Raw genomic sequence first — 21,551 nt, forward strand, 5'->3', positions numbered from 1 at the left:
AATAACCAGGCTTAAATGAAAGAATAAAAAACCATCATGCAAAATTTCCCCTACAAACAATGACGGCAGATATTAAAATACTTTTAAGAAATTAAAATAAAATGTGAAAGATGGATTTAAAAAGCGTAACCATGGAAACACAAAGTAAAATAAGTTTAAGAATTGAAAATGAGAAAGATGGAAATAAACAATGGATTCAAAAAGCGTTACCGTGGAAACGCAAAATAAAATGGTTAAAAACTCGAATAGAAAACAGATTTTTGAAATTCATTTAATTCGCTTGTAACTTTTTTTCTAATTGAGATAGAGGGTTAAACTTTCGACCCTAGGTCGAGTTAGATCTGGAGTAAAAAAGCAGCTCTTTCCAATGGTGTCAAACAGAAAACTGTGGGACATTTCTTTCACTTTTATGGATGGATTTAATAAAGAAAGTACTGCCTAAATATCAGCTAAGCCTAAATAAATTCGAGCTAAAAAAGCCAATAACTCACGCCGTAAGTAGGTTAGAGCATTGAAACAAATAACGTAGAACGTAGGAAATTCTACTCTTTCCATCGATATATAATATTAATATGTGCAAGTAATTTTTCACCCCCATATTCTGGAATTTATGTGAAAATTGGGCCTAAATTATGATAAGAACAGAACTATTCATCGAATTTTTTTCGAACTGATCTGCAAATATTTTCAGGACTTAAAGGAACGAACAGTGAAACTTTCAGGAAAATCGGCCGGATATTTCTCGAGTTTTGCGGGTTCAAACACACAGACGCTTTTTGGAGAGTTCATTTAATACTATGTAAAGATGACAAAGAAGCAACTTACTCAATAATAGTAGACGTTTTATAAGTAACATTGTTCACAGAAGTTTTAAGTATAAATTGAGCTTTGATGCTTCACTACATACGGGAAGATTTCGAGAATTGGGATTAATAATTGGTGATTTTTATCCATTGGCGTCAATTTTTAGCCTACTTTCCCAGTAAAAGTCAGAGAAAGAAGAAAAAAGCATGAAAGAAGGCTTATATTAATGCATCTTAAAAATATCCCGAAAAACAAAAAAAAGTCGAAAACAAAAAAAAAAATAATTAGATAAATATTGAAAAATTAAAAATTGGAAAGTAGGGTATTGAGATGGGGGAAAATGTCTGTCGGTCTGTCTGTCGGTCTGTCTGTCTGTCCCCCCTAATAATTTTTGAATGAATAGTCCGATTCGAAAAAAAATTTTTTTGTCCGAAAGATCTCGGCGAGGACAACTCGTTCCCATATTTCACTTTTTGATTTGAACTATTTTTTATTCAATTCTGAACAGTTCAAAAAAACTTAACATTAGCGCCTACAGGGAAATTCAAGGCAATTCCGAACTGTGAGGCGAATTTGCTTCAAACAAGCTTTGTAGCAAAAAGATTTTGATGAAAAACTTGTATGTAAAATATCTTTTTGATTTGAACAATTTTCCGTTCAATTTTGAACAGTTCAAATGCCTTAACAATAGCGCCTACGGGGAAACTGAAAGTCAATGTAGACTCCGCACTTGAAGGCAAATTTTCAAACAAATTTTGTTCTAAATAACTCTTGACGCCAAACTCCAGACTTCGACTCCGAGAATTTAGGGCACTTGACTCCGACTCCGACTCCTGTGGCCGACAATTAATCGGACTCCGACTCCCCGACTTCGACTCTGACTTCGTAGTTTTGGCAAAAATTTATACACGGAGGACAAATGACTGACTCCGATTCTTAAATATTCGACTCCGACTCCTTTATCTCAAAATGTGATTGACTCCGACTCCTACTCCGCAGCTATGGTTTTAACTGTGAAATAATTATTGTTGATATGACTTGTTTTTATTTTTACGGTAAAGTTACAATTTAGGTACTCAGTTTTTGGCGAATAAACTCGAAGTCATTTATGTTTCTACATTAAGATATGCGCAGACATTTTTTTTTTTTTTTTGACAAAGAAAATTATTTCTTTAAGTTTACATTTTATTGTTTTTTTTTTTTTGGTAAGTGCATTAATTAATTTAAAATAATGTTTTTGGCAACAGGGGAAAAAGAAACGATTTTTTTTGATATCATGTATTCATTTTAATGAGCTTATTAATTTTAATTATTATTCTTTCGTTTTGAAAGCTGTTAAAGATTTTTTATTAATGGAAAAAAGTGTATTAGCTGCTTTGTTTAAAAGTTGCTGCAATTTTATTTGTTCGTTTTTTTTTATTTATTTTTTATTTTTTTTAACCCATCTAATTTTTTTAGATGAGTGAGGAATATTTTATTCCTAGAAATCAGCTTAAAGTATTTTAAAAATATGTTTGAAAAAATTTGCAATTTTAGCTATTTTTGAGATTATTGATCAGGTACTAGAAAGTAGTATGGGTATACGGGAAAGTAGGTTCGTCTAGTTCTAGACAGAACTTCTTGTTTTGTTTCCAATGCCAGTGCGAAAAATGTTTTACCTTTGCAGACGTAAACAAAGAGTAGGGAAATATTTATTTGCATAGGGTTAGCACAAAGCAACACGATATCCAAAATAAAATTATTCAAGCTAGCAATTTGTCGACCACACCAATTTCTCTATGGGGTTGTTTCCTTCAATCAAAAGTACTACTTTTAGTCACTGAAATAGATAGAATAAGAAAAAAAAAAACATGTTGAGCCAGAAAAAACTTTCATTTTCTCAACAGTTGTTTTTTTAAAAACTTTTTTGAATGTTCGATTTTGGAAATAAGGCGTGGTCTTTATGACGTTATTAGTGATGTATTTTGGCGTGCAACTCCATTGCCGCGCTTAATATTTACGATTTGCTCTCAAACGCGTTTTCGGGTTATGATAATTTGCGCTGTGCGCTAATGACATCATTGAGTGGCATTTTATCGCTTTTGATGCCAAAAAATTAATTTCAATTTGCGCACCAATTAAAATAATTGTTAAAAAATATTTAATTTTTTTCAAATTATTTTAAAAGTGGTTAAAACCTTTGTTTTTAAGCATCCTCTTTCAGTAAAAAATACTTTGAAAATTTCGGAAACGTCCCTATTACCGAAATATCCCCTTTCTTTCATTTATTTTGAGATTAACAGATAAAAAGCAAAATTGGAATAAATTATTACTGTGGTGTTGTGTGTCCGTATAGAAATTGTATGTTTTCAGATATGCAGTAAACACGAGTAAGAATAGAAGTAAAAATGTTGGAAAGAGTTAAATTCATACAAGTTTTCTCAAATATTCATTTATGAATATGGTCGAATTTCGACCACTGGGCGATCACTAGTATTATTTTATTTCGTCAAACATGGTTACAAATCGTCTGAGTTCATTCAAGGCTCAACTCAAGCAGATTTTACATTAAAAAAATGGGTTTTCTTGTGCAAAATCTTTTTTTTTTCATCAAAAACACTTTGAGAAACTTTAAAGCAAAATTTCATCTAACTTCAAAATTTCCAGATCACCAATACTCACCATCGAAGATTGATACAAAGTAAAAATATCATAATGGTATATACATTGTATAAATACATTTTTTATGGTAACTGTACGGGTAGAAATTGGTCATAATAATCACATTTTGTTACCGCGTCCTAATTACCATTTCTTTTTTAAGGGATGTGCCTCGTATTACTTAATCTAGTAAACTACCAGTCATAATTTGACGGGTGCTAGGTTCTTATCCATTCCATTTCCTTTGTAGAAACAAGAAACACAATGAGTTGGGGTCCTATTGCAATTCGTGATTGAGGGAAACATAATTTGAATTCAAAGCATCAAAATTCAAATCATTGCCTGAGTGGTTGCTAAATGTTATTTATTTATTTATTTATTTATTGGTGAGCTTCTTATTGTTATTTCTTTTTCTTTTTGAAATCTTATAGATTTTTTTATGGAAAAATATACATTAGGTGCATTGTTTAAAATGTACTATTGCTTTAATTTTTCGTTCTATCAATTTTTTACGTATCTATTTCATCAGACTAGCGAGGAATATATTTTTTCCTTAGAAATCCACATAAAAATTTTAAAAAGGTATGTCTGTTATAAATTGCATTATTTGACAATTTAGAGAATATTGATTCGATATTAAAAAGTCGATTATGCTATACTGAAAAGTAGGCATAAGTTGTCTTGTTAATCCTTATAGTTTTTATCTGGCCTTCCAGTAAGCCCTTGCTTTTACTATAATACAGCGGAAAGTCATGTCTGGATCTCTGTGACGCGCATAGCGCTTAGAGCGTTCGGCTGATTTTATTCGGCTGAAATTTTTACAAAATTAGTTTGTAGTATAGGGCTGTATACCTCAAAGCGAGTGTTCGAAAATTCGATTTTGTTCTTTTTATATTCGAATTTTAAGCCCATTTTTTTTACATAAGTTTGATAATATGAGGAGAAATATTTCGTTCACAGTCTTAAGTTTTAGGTGATTCGAAAACTTAAAATTTTCTGTATCAGATGATGTTAGTTTGAAGTTTCTACGATCATTAGGAGAGAGCTGTAGGAATAGTTTATAGTCGTGAGTCGTAGGAAAGAAATCCCAAATCCAAGGCTGACCTTAAGCAATTCAAACGATTCTAAATGATTTAGCTCGAGAATAAAATCAAGAATTAAAAGCAAATGTAAATTATTTTCGAATTAAAAATTAAATTTGTATGTTTTCATGGTTACGGTTTTTACCCCCCCCCCCTCCCCTTGATTGTCTCGTTCCTTTTTTTCTTTTTAATTTTAAACATTTTTAAAAACTTTTTTTTATTGCCGGTCAATATCCTTTTTTTTATTAAAAGGCTTTAAGTTAAAATACTTGAACTGTGAAGAAAAGCAGTCAGCTTTTTCTCTTAGTTTTTATGGAATTACTTTCAGGAAATTATTGAAATATAGCTGTTATAACCTTCTTTCGTTAGTGTTTAATTTTGGGAAAATGTCTTTTTTTGCGTTTTGAGGGGAACTTTCTTTCGCTTTTAAAATATTTCTAATGCTTTTGCTGCATGGTTTCTGTTAAGCTCCATGCTAAGTTTTCAAATCTGCCAAAAATATGATTAGATCTTTAAAAACAATACTTAACTCATAGTAGATGTTAACTGCAAACATACAGGTGAACCAAATGACCTCTTAAAATTCTACAACTAGCAAAGACGTGCAGGTACTGCAAGTACATACGTATAGCTTTCCGAACACTTCCCAGCGTTCCATGAGATGCAAAGCGGCCAAAACAGTCTCTCTCCCTCACAGGGTACAATTTGGGGAAGAAAAGAAGTTAACCTAAATAAATGTTTCGCAAGGTATGTTTCCAGAAATTATAAACAGTTCCATTTCGTTACTCTAGAATCTTTATTTTCTTTACTAATAATAAAGCTGAAAGTCTCTCTGTCCGGATCTCTCTCTGTCAGGATCACTGTGACGCGCATAGCACCCAGACCGTTCGGCCGATTTTCATGAAATTTTGCATAGAATTAGTTTGTAGCATGAAGGTGTGCACCTCGAAGCAATTTTTCGAGAATTCGATTGTGTTCTTTTTCTATTCCAATTTTATGAACATTTTCCCGAGCAAAATTATCATAAGATGGACGAGTAAATTACCAAGTTATCATAACGTGGAACCGTAACATGGGCAAGCCAATTGGCGAGAAATTTATCATACTTTATTTGTAAATATACAGGCGAACCAAAAAACCTTTTAATTTTCTACTACGGGCAAAGCCGTACGGGTGCTACTAGTAAATTTATAAGAGCATGATCACCTATGTGCCGCAGAAGTTTATGATGCCTAAGATAACGTTTTTTTATGTTTATTTTCATGGTTTTACCGGTTTTGTACCATATTAATGGCACTCCCTGACCTTTTGATGACAATAAAACTCCCTGAAATCTCCAAGTTTTTCCTAGCAAATAGGAACTCTGCTTATTATAAAGAAGAAATATTTGTAGAACTGTTCTATATTATGTCATTCTTGTATTCCGTATATTTTTATTAGGAAAAAACAACAGAACGCAACTGGTATTTGTAACAAAAGCTTTTATTAAAAATACCTCGGAATACTTTCCAACATTTCTTTGCTACTTGTAGAAATTGTACTCTAGGGAATTATATTTCCAAAAGCGCAGTGAGAAATTGCAACAAGGACATGTTTTGAAATATTTTGGGAAGTATCTTAAACACATTTTCTTTGCTGTTGTGTAACTAAAACACTCGATTCAAGAGAAGGGTTTTTTCATTTATAGATAACTTTATTTTTTTCAGTTTTATTGCTAAAAACGAAGTTATGAACACGTGACTTTTACTGCTGTTTAGTAAATAGTCAAATTGTCCAAAAGCGTTTAAGGCTGCATTGTCAGTTTCAAAGTAGAGTATCAAATAAAAAATAGTTGCGAGCTCACTCAGTCGTGTCGGATTTGATTTCGCTATCGTTTTCGACCATATGCCGTGACGAACTTGACATCTGATTGGCGAATCGGATGTCGAAAACGACATCGAAGGAAGTTCGACCCGTACAAGTCTCCTTGATCGACTTGGCAGCTGCGTTAGCTATGTTAGGTTTTAAGCAGTTTTTTTTTTTTTTTTTTTTTTTTTTTTTGAGGTTTAATAACACCAGTCATCATTGATTAAACTCTATGTTCCTCACATTCAATGGTTAAATCTAATAATCCATAGTTTTAAAGCTATTTTCTTTGCATGGTAACAGTTTTTGCGATCTGAATGGATTGGGTCGATGTTGGTGTGCCGTTTAGGCATTACCTTTAAAATATCATAGGTGGATGGTTATTTAACTTATGGATCAGTTGTTACTGCAGTCGACTATTTAACTCAAGATATATACCCCAGAAACCAACCTTGGATTTATTTAAAAGTAGAAGACATAAGTGATCTTATTATGTAATCTTGTGCCATTTATTCCATCACAAAATTTTACATTAAAAAAAAAAATAATAGAAACACTGTATGCGCTGCATATTTAACGCAAACCTGGTCATCATACAATTCTCTCACACGGACAAACCCATGCTTTTTTTAAGTGTAACAAACTTAAAAGAAAATTAGCAAATTAAACTATATCATTTTCATATTCCTTCTTTTTAGTTTTGTTATTAACTTGTGTCATGTTAGTATTCCTCTTAATAGCAATTATACTTGATTGCTTTCTGTATCATTTACTTTTATGTTTCACTATAACTTCTTCAAATTATTTGTATTTAATCGTTTCCAAAGTTGTGCTCTTATTTAATTTAATTAAAAATAAAATTGCTGAAAGGGTGTTTCATGGATGAAACTTTTATCTATTGCAAGATGTTACACGTATTAAGTAACAATAGTAAATAACTTAGCAAGCTCAAATTAGCAAATCGATTCCAGCCACGTGTTTCAAGGTTTTAAGGAACCTCTTTTGCAAAGCAAAGTAAGCCTTTTCCTGAATGAATTTAATCCAGGAAAAGATTAATGACTTATTTCTTTTCTCGGATGACTTTTCATCCTAAACCTCACTGCTTTGCATCAAAAAAGAGGTTCCTTGAAACTTCGAAACTCGTGTCTGCAATAGACTAGCCAGTTGGTGCTCGATAAGTTATTTACTATTTTTACTTAGTCATGTTCCACTCATTGTTAGATTTTGCAATGATAGCGCGGTCTCTGAGACCTGACCTGTTACTTCCCCACTCGCTTGTTTCTAGAAACGGTTCCTGTCCTTCCTCTTGGGCGGTTACGTGTGCATAGTTGTATATTTATAGGCTTGTATGTGTGCGTAGACCTGCGTGTAATCACGTTGGCGTGTATGAATGTGTGTAAAGGCGCTTGTGTGGAAGTGTGTGAATGTGTATGAGCGTGCGTGTGTGTAGGACATGGACGCCACCGACCAGGAGCAGCGGCTACCGGGAGGAGCTGCACCTGCAGACGACGGTGGGGTTGAAAAAGGAACCAAGCATCAAGGATGGTCAAATGAAAACAATTAGCAATCGTGATTGCTCAAAAAAAAAAAAAAAAAAAAATCCTTGCTTTGAGCGATAGTATTTATTTTAGTTATCTTTGTCTCTCGTTTTATTTCTTATTAATTAATGAATTATTTTTATCTTTTAATATTACACATTTAAAATTATTTTTTGTTTCATTTTCCTATGTGACTATACTATACTTGAAGATACGATATTTCGGCTTTGAATTAATGCATTATTTCACGTACGTTCTTATTTTGCTATTTTTTTATATTGCTATTTTTGTAGCGTTGAAAATGTTTTAGAGGAGGGTATTCGGTAAATATAATTTTGCTAATTTTCTAACGGCACGTCAATTTTACTTATTTATATTTTTATAAAGTAAATTTATCTAAATGTATCCCAAGCTTCAATCAAACTGCGACTTTTGGAATGAAAGACAGATATCTTAGCACTCGGTCACCGGTAAATACCTTAAAAATGAACTATATTTACAAAATACATCTAAATCTCAGCAAAATGTTTTTGATTAAATTTTTATCGACATATTTTCTTACTTTTAGCTGACTTTAGTTAATTTTCCTTAAAAGATTATTGATAATAGAATGAAAACTTTTCAAAGCTACCGCGAGTTAACTCTTGCAAAGCGATCAACCACAGCTTTTTGAAATGAATGATGTCGTTCAGATGAACGAGTTCAATGAACGGGTAAAACGAATGAACGATCCTGTGATGAATGGATTATTAAAAAGAACGACATTGCCCAACTCTAGAGACGCAATGAAAATATAATCATGTTAACAATAACCGGAGTTTGTATATTTTTTCTATTGAAAAATTAAATCATATTATTTATAAGTAATGCACTGTACAATATTTCTTAAATAAAAAAGCAAATTGTGCTCAAATTAATGTTCTGTAAAACTACTTATCTTAAGAATATATTTCAAAATTTGTATCACAGTGACACTTAACCGTTCATTTTTCTAACTCTTAACAAATTTCAATCTATTTCTTTAGCCTTTCATTTAAAACACTTTCAGTAAAAACTTCAGTATATTGATTTTGTAATAAATGAAGATCAATAAAATCCTCAAACACTGCCCACGCCCCCCAAAAAAACATATTTCTCTTGAGATACCTTTTCTGGTGGGATTATTTTCTTAACATAATTAAGCATTTCATTTAAATGCGTACCATTTATAAAATTTATAAAATTTTGTTTTTTGCAAGCTGCATTCGTCTGTGATTTTGACTTGTCATAAAAGTATTTTAAGATGTATTATAATAGAAGCTTTAAGTTACCACCCTTAAGCAAGGGCTAAGGCAGAGCTGCATGCAATGTACCAGACAGCCCGGTTGTCACATCCTGAGACTGCAGTTTCGTTTTTGTTAGAACTTCTCAGTTTCGAATAGTGAATAACCGAACTAAAGGCTGATATCATGTTATTGAAGCTGAGAGTGCCAACAAACTGGTGGATAAATTCACTTTATCTACCAGTTTCTTTGAACTCTCAGCTTCAATAAACATCTGCCTCCAGCTCGGTTATTCACTATTCCAGACTGAGGAGTTTTAATAAAAACGAAGCTGCTGTCTCTGGATGTGATAACTGGATTGACTGGTGTATTGCATCCTTACATAATATAAAACGAAGTCTCCAAAAAAGCCTCTGTGTGTTTGAAATCGCAAAACTCGAGAACTACCCGGCCGATTTCGTTGAAAGTTTCGCAGTTTGTTCCTTTAAGTCTTGAAAAAATTTGCAGGTCAGTTTGAAAAAAAAAAAAAAAAAAATCGATAAATAGTTCTTTTTTTATTCCAATTTAGGCCCGATTTTCACATAAATTCCTGAATATGGGGGCAAAAATTGTTTGCAAATATTAATATTATATAACGTTGGAAAGAGTAGAATTGTCCGCGTTCTACGCAATTTGTTTCAATGCTCTAACTTGATCACGGCGGGAGTTATGTACGTTTTTAGCTGGACTTTGTTTAGGCTTAGCTGAAATTGAGGCACTACTTTCTTCATTAAATCTATCAATAAAAAGGAGGGAATTGTTCTACAGTTTTCTTTTTGACACCACTGGAAAAAGCGACATTTTTTACTCCAGATCTATCTCGACCTGTGGCCGAAAACTAAGTTCCTATCTAAAAAGGAAAAAACTTTACAAGTGCTTTTAAATCAAGTTCGAAAAATTTCATCTTTATTCAAATTGTTAACCATTTTATTTTCGCGTTTCCACGGTTACGCTTTTTGAATCCATTGTTTCTTTCCTTATTTTGCATTTAGTTTCTTAAACTTATTTTATTTCGTGTTTCCATGGTTAGGCTTTTTAAATCCATCTTTCGCATTTTAATTTCTTGAAAGTATTTTTATTTCTGTCGTTATTGTTTGGAAGAGAAATTTTGCATGATGTTTTTTTTTCCTTTTATTTGAGCCTGATTGTTGAAGAATATATGTCACTTGACACTATTTTTATTCTCAAGGTATAGGGGGCAAAGCCGGGCAACGCAGCTAGTATATCATAATAGAAGTTAGTCAAGTAGAGAAAATAAAAAACGACTTATCAAGTTTTATTATTTTTGCAAGATTCAGTCAATTTGCTTCTAATGGTAAAAAATTGAATTTTAGTTTTAACAACAGGACGTAATTTTCAGGCTTCGATAATTTACTGTGTAAGTCTGTCTTGAATGGCAAGTTGCAGTAGTTTATTTGCTGTCATATTTTTTTTTACCACATTGTACTGCCGTGGGATAATTAAGGAGGCAGTAATCTCCAAATGTTTCATTTTTAGTTTTTTTTTTTAATTGTATGTTGTCATTAATTATCCTCCCCTTCAGTCGGAATTATGAAATACCTGACCAAAAACATTTATATTTGGTACACAGTGTAATATGGTAAAGGGTATCTCAAAGACAGTATTTCAAGTTTGTGGAAGAAAAATTAAAAGTTTTGTGGCACGTCCAATATTCCGGACTTATATTTTTGAAATTAATATTTTATGTAATAAAACGATAAAATACCAAACAAACTAACTTAAACAATAATAAAGCATAATATAAGCATTTGAAACGATTAATTAAAGATTATATATTTGAAAAAAAATCAGGAATAGACCTCTCTTTTCAGACGAGAATCCATGGTTAGAAAAATGAGCCTCTCTCTATCTCCCAATCCTTGTATGTCTGTGTTGTCAATTCCAAAACGAAAAATTATTTCACGGATTATAATAAGCAGAATGTAAAGAGTCAACTACAAAAAAAATCAAGTAATTTAATCGATTATTAAATTATTAGCAGCTGTTTAAAGTGTATGTCCGGTATACCAGACACCAGGTCTGAAGGGGTTGCTTTATTACGCAAGCTTGCATATTTGTTTTCTGCCGAAAATAAAGCACGAAAGAAACGTCAATTCCTACATTTCCCCTTTTTTAGTAGGGAATACAAAACAGCGTTTCTTCAATTTTCTCAAAAACAGCTGATTTCTGTTATAGTACTGCTATTTACCTTCCTACGGCAGTACAAGCTAATATGTCAAATCTCATGTTAATAGTTTATCCTCTTTTCAAAAATGTTTAAATACTTAATATTGTATTAAAATGTCGGTATCGCATTCTTATTCAAGGTTTCTCGTCTCATAAAAACATTTTAAACAGTCTTTTAAATATGCCGATGGATACTATTAAAGAATTAAAAAAAAAATCTTTGTGTGTGTGTTTACACAGTTTGCACGTGCATATTCTTGAAAACTATGATTTTTTTTTACCTAAAATATTAACGAAGAAATAGAAAATAATATATTTTTCTGTCAATAATTTGCAATTGAACATCTTACAAACGTAATGTATCTTTTGTAAAATAAGTGAAAAATATGATTTCTCTACATACATTTTTGCTGTCTAAGGCATCAATATTTTATTTTAGCTATATGGTAAAATATTGTGATAGGAAATTAAAAAGGCAGATTTAATTTATCTTTTTCGAAAAGAAAACATCTTCAGAAGGACCTTCTGCTTGAAAGTTTTTCATATGAACTACGATCTAGCGTAAATTACAACTCGAAATCCAATTATTGATATCTAGAATTCGGCTAAAATGAGACGGCGGAAATTCTTCAATCTCTCAAAAGAGTTTTTCCTCTTCTTTGTTTTCTATGTCTTTGGAAAGTTTGAAATAATTACTAAAATAATCATCTAGATTTCATCTGTTACAATCCTATCCACTCCCTTCTCTTTTCATTCGGCTATATATGTCTGCAAGGATCTAAATATTCGCTATAAATATATTTTTCCCTCTGATTTTAATGCCCAATTTTTATTTCTGATATTAGCAGCGTTCCCGGCTTTGCACGGGCTACTTAAAAAATGAAAGAGATGTCCAATTGGTGTTTTTGTATTACTCTGACATCAGTTTCTAAAGCTCTGAGGAATAAACAAATACGCGTAATGCAAGGTTTGCAAAACACCAGTAGAGTATATTTTTGACAAAAATCTGTTTAACATTAAACATAGTTATCAATGATACAAGTTATGAGTATTTTCAATTTGGACAAAAGATGAAAATATATGCATTATCAACTATAATCTGTACTCACGTTAAAATGAATTACATCTGATAGACTATATCTGAAATATTTATGTACAATTACAATCAGCTTTTTACATAAAAGGACACACACTTTTTGGTTGATTACGTGAAACTAAAGCACCAAGACTAAATAAATACCAATAAGCATTAATTTAATACCAATCATCAGATTCCAAATTAGCTTTAGATAAAATCCTTAAAAACAATCTTTTTTGTTCAACTCTGTTTGACTTAAAGAAATTCAAATAATCTCAATTTAACATGTTCTTTTAACGATTGTTTCAAAAATAGAAACAGGAAAAAAAAAAAGACAGTTATTACAATTCGAACACTCACCCATGTGACGGGAAAAAGTCCAACAAAATAAACATAATTAGTCACACATCCTAACTGTACCAAAATATGAGGCCGGTGAATGATAAACTTACACTACAATCAATAAACATAGCTAAAGAAACAACTTTCATATGCTGAAAAGAGTTAAGAACGTTGAATGTAAAAAATAAAAAAAGGACAGACGATAAAATAAAGGCTATGTCCGAATAGGGCAACCAATTTTAAACTAATTCAAAATAAAATCCACTATAATATTAAAATCTGTTCGCGTCCGTCCGTCTGTCTGTCTGTCTGTCTGTCTGAAGATCGATCTTCTCGAGAACCACTGCGAATCGGGAGTCAAACGAGATACCGATCAATTCGAAATTTTCCAAAGAAAACAATAGGACCAATCTCATTATTGTACGACTTTAATTAGCGGAGATATTAATTAAAACGTTAATTAACATAACGCTATTCAGGAATTTTTATTTCTTTCCTGTTGCCATTTTGCATATGGGTGAGCAAATAAAATTCTAATAATTGTGTCAAAAGAGATTTTTTTGGCTGCTGTCCAAATCTTAAAACAACGTTTCCATCTAGAATTTCATTTTTAATTAGTTTAAAATTGGTTGCTCTATTCGGACATTTATCGTCTGTCCTTTCTTATTTTTTCACATTCAACCTTCTTAACTCTTTTCAGCATATGAAAAATGTTTCTTTAGTAATGTTTATTGATTGAAGTGTAAGTTTATCATTCACCGGCCTCATATTTGGGTACATTTAGGATGTGTGACTAATTATGTTTATTTTGTTGGACTTTTTTCCGTCACATGGGTGAGTTTTCGAATTGTAATAAATCTCTTTTTCCTTCCTGTTTCGATTTTTGCGATACAGTTTGTATCGTTAAAAGAACACGTTAAACTAAGAGTGTTTGGATTTCTTTAAGTGAAACAGAATTGAACAAAAAAGATTGTTTTTAAGGATTTTAACTAAAGCTTAATTGGAATCTGATGGCTTGATATTAAATTAATGCTTATTGGTATTTAATAAGTCTTGGTGCTTTAGTTTCACGTAATCAACAAAAAAGTGTGTGTCATTTTATGTAAAAAGCTGATTGTAATTGTACATAAATATTTCAGATATAGTCTATCAGATGTAATTCAGTTTAAAGTGAGCACATATTATAGTTGATAATGCATATATTTTCATCTTTTGTGCTAATTGAAAATACTCATAACTTGTATTATTGATAAATATGATTAACGTTAAAGAGGTTTTTGCCAAAAATATGCTCTACTGGTGTTTTGCAAACCTTGCATTACGCGTAATTATTTACTCCTTAGCGCTTTAGAAACTGATGTCAGAATAATACAAAAACATCAATTGAACATCTCTTTCATTTTTTAAGTAGCCCGTGCAACGCCGGGCACGCAGGCTAGTTCTAGATGGAAACGTTGTTTTAAAATTTGGAGAGCAGCCAAAAAAATCTCTTTTAAAACAATTATTAGAATTTTACTTGTTCACGCATATGTAAAATGGCAACAGGAAAGAAATAAAAATTCCTGAATAACGTTATGTTAATTAGCGTTTTAATTAATATCTCCGCAAATTAAAGTAGCACAATTACGAGATTGGTCCTATTGTTTTCTTTCTCTCTGTTTGCGTTCGTCTGTCTGTCTGTCTGAAGATCGATCTTCTCGAAAACCGCTGCGAATCGAGAGACAAACGAGATACCGAACAATTCGAAATTTTCCAAAGAAAACAATAGGACCAATCTTGTAACTGTGCGACTTTAATTAGCGGAGAGATTAATTAAAATGTTAATTAACATAACGCTATTCAGGATTTTTTATCTCTTTCCTGTTGCCATTTTGCATATGGGTGAGCAAGTAAAATTCTAATAATTGTTTTAAAAGAGATTTTTTTGGCTGCTTCCCAAATCTGAAACAACGTTTCCATATAGAATTTTATTTTAAATTAGTTTAATTTCTCTTCAGTCTGATATATAAATCCTAAAACTAATCTTTAAAGCAATTTTTTCGTTTAGAAACTTATTGTAAAAAAATAGCTTCGTTTCTCTTTTATTCTAAGCAATGATTTCTATTTCTTTCTGCTGCCATTTCGCATTTGCGTTAATAAATAACATTTTAACATTTTTTTCAGTAGAACTGACGTAATCAAAACAACCAACTGTATAATTGGTTGCTCTATTCGAACATAACCTTATTTTTCATTTGGCCTTTTTTATTTTCTGCAGCCTACGTTTTTAACTCTTTTTATCATATGAATGTTATTTCTTCAGTTATGTTTATTTATTGTAGTGTAAGTTTATCATTACCAGTCTCATATTTTGGAAAATTTCAGATATGCGACTAATTATGTTTATTTTCTTGGACTTTTTTCCTTCACATATGGGCAATGGACAGAATTCCACTATTCTCTTCAAAATGTACAAAAGTTCTTTATTTTTAGATCTAAAACCTTATTAAATTTAAATGAACATGAAAGACCGGCAGATCTCATGGTGGCTATTCATAACCTTCCACCAATGCTTTGAAAATACCAACTGGTTCATAAAATCCACTCTGATAACACTAGGTTGCACTGTAATCATGGGTGTCAGCAACATTAGTTTTTCCCGCCTAAAATTCTTAAATTATTTTTTAATCCAAACTTACGACTGTCTGTTACTGGATCCTTGTCTGTTACTGGTACCGTGTTACTGGTACCAGCGTGTTTGCGACAGAAATATAACGTTAATTAGAATTTTAACCTTTGTCCGGGTTTGGTAGGTTTTCGAGGTTCATAAAAGAGTAAAAAATGTCTTCCGCTGAAATGTATCCTTGTACCTGAATACAAAATCCTCATATATATAATTGTCAAAATCACTGATCGATCGATGCTCTGACGTCACCAGCAATGAAGTTATTTATAAACATGAATCACTTCACAATTGAGAATTTTTATTGAATTTTGTATATAATTTTACTAGTATATAGCTGAGATTTTGGATACTTTTTCTTGTCAACTGTTGCCAATTCTTTGGCACCACAAAGAGTTTATGTACTTCGAAATCTTTGTTTTTGCCAGAAAGAAACAATTAATTGCCCAAAATTACATGACCCGAAACTTCAACGATCAAAATATCTCCAAACATGCAATTGCTTCATTCCGATGTAGAAGTAATTTTCACCTGTCATACTTTGACGGGCGATTTTCTAGTTTCTTAAATAAAAATCTCTAAAATAATACCTTACTTTTTAAGCCTGATGAATAATTAAGAATTCACCCACAATACTTGTTAAAAAAAAACGTACCCTCAAAAAAAAAAAAAAAAAAAAAAAAAAACACTCACAAACATTTGATAAATAATATATATGGTACTATATAGTTAACAAAAGGATTTTAAAGGATTTTGTTCAATCCTTTATAAATACTTACATGTTTTTCAGAGAACGTTTTCTTTTCTTTGGCTGCACCCTTCCATTCAACAGAAATGCGAACTATTTTTAAAAATAAATACTTCTACGATTACTGAAAAATATCATTAAAAACTTTCCCGTACTTTCAAGAAGGAAACTAAAGTTCACCGACTTTACCTATCCAAAAAGCATGTTTTCATTTCGCTTGAGTAGTTAGTATTAAAATCCGACATCAAAGAGTCTTTATTTTCTTGCTTTCCATTTTCTCCTTCGTGGGAACTGGTAATTTTCGAACCATCGAATATGAATCGAGTCTATTTTTGGAACATAAAAATTGATAGATTATGAGTTCATAAATATCATTTCGCTCTTTGTAGAGAAAATTCGGAAATGGAAGCGCAAATGAAAGTTTTTGAAAGAACTCTTAAAATTTGTTCTGGGTTTTATAACAAGTATTCTATTCGTTTCTTTTAAACTATTAATGCCGTTTCGAAAAATCAATTGTTGCCATTAAAAAAAAAAATGCTTGAGTAAAAGGAATCTTATTTAACGATATGGATTGTACTTATGAAAAGAGTTCTTAGCCAAAAGGAAAATAAAATGGTGTGATTAACAAAAAATGAAATGTTGAAATAAAATTTTAATTAATCTCAACAATCCAACGTCTTTCAAAGGATTGACGTCAAACGACGTATAAATGGAAATTACTTATAAATAAAACATTCGAAAACAATTTTGATTTTTAAAATTTGATTTTTTGATAGTGAATAAATTCCATGCTTGCTTTAGAGAAGTCATCATTCAAAAATTTCATTATGAAAAAAAATTAATATTATTGTTGTCAGGCAACGTATTTTTTTTAACAATGGGTTTATAATTAATCATTTAATGGGGAAATTACTGTTTTCTATTCTGACCGAAATAATAGTTTAATATTAAAATTTAATTTTTTAGCGTTAAATTGTTTCTTAATACTAAGCAAATCATTAAGTGGAACCCCGGAGTCTCTGACTGATCTTGTTGAGATATAAGCAAAAGCAGTCCTCAGGATTTTCGTGACAAACATGCCACGTGCACTGAAAGTAGTCCAGGATAGTAGGCCGTATATTTCTTTTTCGAACATATATAATATTTTTTTGACTGTTTCTATACTATTTTGACCTGCTTATTCCGCATCCGTTGAGTGCCAGACGCTAAACTTAGAGCATTTTTGTCAAAATGGAGAAATTCAAGATTGCCATTATAAAACGGGAGAAGCAAAATAATGGAAACATACGTGCTATGAAATTCATTAAAAGTGTAAAAATAAAGTATTTTTAAGTCAGGACAAAATTTGCAGTAAACATTTATTCATCCAGACCCCGTTAAACTGGACGTCGCTTAATCCGAACAGTCATTCTGAAGCACTCAATTATAAAGCACTTTTACGGGCGTATGTTATGCACGTCTCATGGTGAGAGAAGCTACAGGCGCCCCGGCGAGGACAAATGACGTCAATAGAAGCAATCTGGAGAGTTGTTGAGAATGTTTACTGAGCGCAGTAGCCATTTTGTGAACCTTGGTTTAAATTATGCATAGGTCCATTTTGTTTTATCCGTTCTTTCATCAATTCGAAAGACTTGGATCCCTAATAGTTCGGAATTATTTGGTTCTGCTGTTATTGGGGAGACATATTTATAAAATTGGATGCGAATACAACCAGTATGCATACACATACAGTAAAAAAGAAAAATTTAGTTTCTAAAACAAAAACGAAGAATACTTGGCAAAAGAAAAATTATCAAGTCAAATGACTTTGCACAAATTGTGTTTTGATTTTCTCTGAAAAGTAATTTTTTAACAGTCGCAACCATTATCGCTCTCACTATTGTCATTTTATGGTTTTAAAGTATGAATACAGTCAAATTAATAACTTAAACATAATGAAATCCATGACATAGCTTAGAGAATTCTCCGCATGAGCACAGTATACTTCTACATCCAGTAGAGCATTGCAACTGCTTACGTTGAGCATTTCGTTGGGAGCTGACAGTTGTCACGGATGACTTTCATTGTCTGTAATACACTTTCAATTTTTTCTAGCCGTAATCAATAGGGTTGAGAGCCAGTGGGAGAGGTGAAGCAGCTGATTTCCACAAAATCGTTTGGTAATGCGCAAGTAGGCAGTGAGAATAAAAAACCGGTTTCAGTAGATATGAAAATTCAACTTTACATTTTTTTTCAGCTGACATCTTTGAATTTTACCATTTTTATAAAAATGCTCAAGGTTTATCGTCTGGCGCTCAACGGATTCGAAATCAGCAAGTTGAATTTTTATAGAAACCACCAAAGAATCTTATATTTATACAAAAAAGAGGTATCGTGACATTTCAATGGACACTAGCCTGGACTAAAGTGCTTTAAAATACATCTAAAGTAAATAAACAGTAAGTTGAAAATTCTTAGATCATAAAATAAGTTTAAAAAAGCATCCCTTTCGAATCAGAATTCAAGACGAGTGAAAGTGAGACTGTCTCACTGTGTGCCCCTCTTCGTCTTTTTCTTCTAATTCAACATTTTAAGGAGTTTGTTTAAAGCCTATCCTAGATGTTTTTAATGATAATGAGCCTCATACGTAGAACAATGAAAGTGATCAAATGGCTTATTTTAATTCATAAAAGAATCAATAATAAATCAATGCATGCAAGAGTCAACTAACAGTGAAAGAAGAGAGTCAAAAACTAACAAGAGAGTCAAAAACTATCATTTGATTGTCAATGCATTCAACAACTTCAATCTCGCTATAGTTGCTCAGTGTGTCCCCCCCCCCCTCGTCCCTGTCTCACTTTGCCACACCCTCCCTTAATGCTTCCACGTGAAGGTAAAGTGCTATCTAGAGGTAAAAGTTATTAAAAATCCCAAAAGGTAAATTTTCCCAAAAAAAAAAAGGGTGTCTAAAATTTAATTTTCGAGTAAATAAAATCATTAGATACTGAGCTTCATACTTGAAAACTAAACACTAATTTTGCACGAAAAGTATCAAAATAGATAATATAAAAAACGCACTGAAAAACAATGATCATTTCTTGAAAAACAATTATAACTATTTGTTTCACTTTAATTAAGAATAACTTTTTTTTATCACTAGATAATGAATAGTCTTTATTATAATCATATGAATCAAATTAAAAAAAAAAATGGTTGGATTTTCTCTATTATTAATCTCATTTAAATTATTTATGACAGGTAAACTTTTATCTTATTCCATTTCATTACTTTTCAAACTTTTTTAAAAAAAGACGGAAATCCGTCAAAAGACTAAAACTTTTCACCCCTCGCATTATCTGCAAAGTTTTTATTTTTATCATCGATTGTACTTTGCTTGCTTTAACGGTTTCCGCAGGAATTAAAGCACGAAAAAAGCGTGAAATTCCAACAATTTCCTATTGTTAGTATGGAGTTCAAAACGCATTTCTTCAAACATCTCAAAAAATTGGAAACAATTTAAAAATTGATTGTTTTTTCAAATTAGAATGTAGTTATATTTTCTTCGAAAAGGTAAATATTGTTAAATATTTAAAAATATGTATGCAATCCATATTACTTTATTTTCAATAGAAATTTTTACATCGATTCAAAAATTAGCACGTATCTCTTAGATCAAAAAACACCGAAAATTTCCAAATTATTCTAATCATTCAACCGTTAATTTTGAAAAAAAAAAAAGTTTTTTTGAAAATAGCCCAATGAATTGTTTTGGCAAAAATTGGCTTTTTTTTTTGTTAATAGTGGAGATTGTAAACAGATATTTACTTTTCTTAACAGCAAATAATACTTTGATACGCAGGGAAATTAAAATATTACTACTCAAATTTAGTGTTTTCAATATCATGTGGCTACAGAACATAAAAAAAACTTTGTAACTTAAAAAAGCATTGGAATATAAATATCTTAATTCCCTGAATGCATTATTTTGTCCCAGAAATGTTAAAATTATCAATTTTTCTCGAGTGAAAACAATCTCTTTGGGAAAAAACCCGAGAAAAATCGTCTTTTACCTGAAATTTCCAGTTTCTCCGACCATTTCCATCAGTAGTGATGTAGTTAAAGTCCGCTTACGGATGATATGGAATTGGACGAGTCAATCTGAATGAGGGGGAAAAGTACAAATAAGCTGCGCGTAACCCTTCAATTTCAATGTGACTCTGCGTAATTTAGAGGCTAATATACGTCTGCAAAAGCTGGCATACCTCAAAAACTAATAGATGTGTCCATCTCCGCTTGTAAACCGGATGTTTGCCTTTACCTCTCATTGGCGTTCAGACTGTAGAAAACAAATTTGGGAAAGCATACCTTGCGGTTTGGTGAGTGGGGGGGGGGGACTCAACAGAGGAAAATATTGAAAATAATTTATATCGCTATATCAGAGTCTCCCCATATGCCCTCCAACTATTGCACTAGTTATCATCAGGTGATATTAATAGCACTTGAGCAGACTATAAGTGGACCCGGGTTTAGTTTTGGTCTTCTGAAAATTGATTGCACTCACAATTCTCCCCCCCCCCCACCCTTATTATATACAAACTCTGGTTAAAATCAAGGTGTTGTGGTGTACACTGCTTGCTCAGCTTCCTTAGTATGTCGAAATTACTGTCATTTTAGGTAAAGATATCAAAATGAAAGTTTGTACTTTTGTGAAAAGGTACAGTAATTTTTTTTCTGCTTGTAAGTTGCTCTTAGCTTTTAATTTTGAAAGCTCAAAAATATTAGCGTTTATGAAGAAAATACTTTCACTCTCAAATTAAACTACTACTTTATTAAAACTCAGTGCTACTAAGTTAAAGAAAAAACCTTTGTACGTGCGTGATCTAAACTTGCTTTTGAAACAGTGTGCTCGAAGCAATTCCTGTTAGGTCAGGAGTAATTCAGTAAATAAAAGTAATCTCAACTTTTGAATATGGATATAAACTGACAATGGCTGACGAGGGGTGGTATAACTTTACGGCATATAACAGTGACCGATGTTGGAAAAGCTCAAATTTCAAGTAAAGCAAATAGTTGTAGAACCTAGCAGCAGAGTTTCTTTTGGCAATCTGTGACTCAGGCTAAAATTTCTGAAAATAGTCTGCAAGATAAACCGACATTAGATCAATCGTAAAATGTAAATCAGCGCAAGAAATGCTTAAACATTAGGTGCTAAACTTAAAAACTTCAAGTACATTGTTTCTGTATCCCATAAAATACAGCACAAATCTTCGTTTGCAAAAGTTTAAGACAATATCTCTTTAAAAATATTCGTTTTTTTTTTTCATCCCCAACTAGGAAATAGTATG

This window comes from Uloborus diversus, chromosome 9 (assembly GCF_026930045.1).
Source record: "Uloborus diversus isolate 005 chromosome 9, Udiv.v.3.1, whole genome shotgun sequence".
NCBI classification, from domain to species: domain Eukaryota; kingdom Metazoa; phylum Arthropoda; class Arachnida; order Araneae; family Uloboridae; genus Uloborus; species Uloborus diversus.